Source organism: Heloderma suspectum, chromosome 2 (assembly GCF_057233095.1).
Source record: "Heloderma suspectum isolate Gila_16-S chromosome 2, 16-S_ref, whole genome shotgun sequence".
NCBI classification, from domain to species: domain Eukaryota; kingdom Metazoa; phylum Chordata; class Lepidosauria; order Squamata; family Helodermatidae; genus Heloderma; species Heloderma suspectum.
The window spans coordinates 341,110,057-341,113,526 of record NC_139459.1 but is presented as its reverse complement, the minus strand read 5'-3'; positions in this window follow the sequence as shown (position 1 = coordinate 341,113,526).

Sequence of the window (3,470 nt, the reverse complement as noted above, 5' to 3'; positions counted from 1 at the left end):
GAAGGGAAGATGAGTTTCTCTTTCGTGTTCCTAGAAATGGGTGTTTCCTTTTTTTCTCTCCCCCACCCTCCATTCGAACTGTGCACTGTTTGAGATCTAGCTAGGGTAAATAAAGAGAAAGTCTGAAAAGGTTATCTACATTATGAAAAAAAAAGAGTCTTGTGACACCTTAAAGACTAACGAATTTACTATGGCATAAACTTTCATGTTCTACACAGTCCACATTACTCCTTCCTCCAGCTACCAACTGCCACTGCTGAGGCCATCAAAGGGAGAGGAAGCAGCAGGTCAACCCCCTAACTTGCTTCATTAATACCTTCTGAACTTTGTAACTAAGGGGCCATCTACATGGTACCACTTTCACCCTTCACTCTGTCGTAACTGTGCAGCATTGCAGCTGTGAATTAGCTTCTGCTGCGGTACACGCACAATTTACTGCAGACTTCCCCAGCAGGAAAATTCGCTGTGCCCTCTTTTTTTTACCATTATATTTTGATGCGCAGCTGCGCAGGCACGTGAGCATGGGGCTGCGACACTTCAGATTTTAGTGGCTGTTTTGTATTTTAGGGGTTCTGTTGTATCTATCCGTTCCTTGTTGGGTAAAATGTGGGTGATCTGCTCCTTCGTTACCATGCCAGCTGTTTGGCAGTTCTCCAGCCTGAGACTCTCGCAATGGTTTGCACATGCCAAGGCATGAGAGATACAGTATGTGCTACCCATCATTCCAAAATGGTTGCTGGAGTGAAGTTGGTCTTGGACCTTCTGCTCCCCCAAGACCCCTGGCCCTTGGGCACTGACTCCAAAGCAACCATTGTGAAGACATGAAGCTGCAAAGGTGTGTGAACATGTGGTTGAATAAATGAGCACACCTCTCCATGCCTCTGTAACTGCGCAGCAGCAAAGGAATGCAGGGAGGGGGAGTGAAGGGGCATCACAGAGTGACACAAGCATTAGGCACACCTAGAACATGCCCACCACAAAATGCAAAGTCAGTTTGGGGAAGGGACAGACAGCTCAAAACCGCAGGAAACCCACAGCAAACCAAAAAACATTGCAGCAAAACACCTCTTTGGAAATCCGCATTTTCCAGGAGAAATCGACGGATGGCTGTGAAGTGGTGACTATGTCATATGTCCTGAAGGACCTTAAATCACAGCCACCTTGGCGTAAATGGCCCATGTAGATGGGGCCTAAAACTCGAGCACCTGAGTTTGCTTTTTTCCTCCTCCCTCCCAATCGCTTTTTGTACATGACTTTAAGGGTGAAATACTATACATGTAAGACTTTTTTTTACAGAAAAAAATCCTACAATTCCCAGCATTCCCCAGCCAGTATGGACTTTTTCTGGCAATTTAAACATTTGGTTTTATATTTTAATTATTTGCAAATTGCTTTGAAATGGTAACAGACATTTTAATAAACAGTAAAATAAAGTTGTGGCAGAAGCTGGGTCAATTTAAAATGTATAAACTGCCCTAATTTTGAAGGCTTAAGAGAGGGGAACAGCACAAGAACTACAGTCAGGGCCAGAAATATTGGAACAAGGATAACCGGTTTGGGAGTTGGCCTCTGTACACCACCACATTGAAGTTGAAAGGAAACACACCCAGATGGGAGCGAAGTCAGGACTTTCAGCTGTAATTCAAGGGGCTTGACAAAAGTGGGGCACTAACCATTCAGGAAAGACAGCCAGTGGCATACACACACACCCATCATTGGTGGCTCATAAGTAATGGAATGAATGGCTGACAAGCAGCTGCATAGCCAGGTGTGGCCTGTTTCCTGGGTACCCCATGACCAATTAAGCAGATGAAAGGCCTGGAGGTGCTTCTGAGTGTTATATTTGCATTTGGTAGCTGTTCACTGGAACCCCCAACATGAGGTCCAAAGAGGTGACCATGGGAGTGAAGGAGGCCATCCTTACGCTGAGGAAACAAAATAAACCCATCAGATAGATAGCAAAAGCAGTGGGAGTGGCCAATACAACTGTTTGGAACTTCCTGAAAAAGAAGGAATTAACTGGCAAGCTCACCAACAGCAAAAGACCTGGCAGACCTTTTGTAAATGTAAATACAGAGGCTTCACAACAAGGGGCAAACCACTGCTAATGCTTAAGAACCGAAAGGCCAGATTAACCTTTGCCAGCAAACACCTAAAAAAGCCTGCCCAGTTCTGGAATAAGATTCTTTGGACTGATGAAACCAAGATTAACTTGTACCAGAATGATGGGAAGAGAAAAGTATGGAGAAGGAAAGGAACAGCTCATGATCCAAAGCATACCACATCATCTGTCAAACATGGTGGAGGCAGTGTTATGGCATGGGCATGTATGGCTACCAATGGAACCGGATCACTGGTGTATATTGATGACCTGACTGCTGATCAAAGCAGCAGGATGAATTCTGAAGTGTATAGGGCTATACTTTCTGCTCAGATTCAGCCGAATGCTGCCAAAGTGATAGGACGCCTCTTCATATTGCAGATGGATAACGACCCAAAACATACAGCAAAAGCTACCCAAGAGTTTCTCAAGGCAAAGAAGTGGGATGTTCTTCAATGGCCAAGTCAGTCACCTGATCTCAACCCAATAGAGCATGCTTTTCACTTACTGAGGACAAGACTGAAGGCAGAAAGACCCACAAACAAGCAGCAGCTGAAGGCAGCTGCAGTAAAGGCCTGGCAAAGCATCTCGAGGGAGGAAACTCAGCATTTGGTCATGTCCATGGGTTCCAGACTTCAGGTAGTCATTGACTGCACAGGATTTTCATCCAGGTATTAAAGGCGATCCTTAAGTTTGAAATGATGTTGGTTTGTTCCATTACTTATGAGCCACCAACGATGGGTGTGTGTGTATGCCACTGGCTGTCCTTCCTGAATGGTTAGTGCCCCACTTTTGTCAAACCCCTTGAATTACAGCTGAAAGTCCTGAGTTTGCTCCCATTTGGGTGTGTTTCCTTTCAACTTCAATGTGGTGGTGTACAGAGGCCAGCTGCCAAAACAGTTATCCTTGTTCCAATATTTCTGGCCCTGACTGTACATTCTAATAAAATTCCCAGCAACGGATAAATACGAATACCCATTAAAATTATGAACATTTAATGGCTGCAATAAACGAATTTGGCCTTTCTGCACTAAGGATTAAGTAGACAAACTTGCTGTTTGGAACCAATTTCCTAGGGGGGTGGTGGGCTCTCCCACACTGAAGGCATTCAGGATGAAGCTGGACAGCCATCTGTCGGGGATGCTCTGACTTGGATTCCTGCATTGAGCAGGGGGTTGGACTCAGTGGTCTTATAGGCCCCTTCCAACCCTACTATTCTATGACTTTATGATTCTATGTTCTCCATTCTTTTGCTAACAATTGGTGTTAGTGCAATATAACATGAATGACAATTAGCTCATTATCTCTTCATTTTTCTCGTCTCTTACGTAAACCCAGAAGCATTGTTAGTGGAGATAGTTGGATCCCA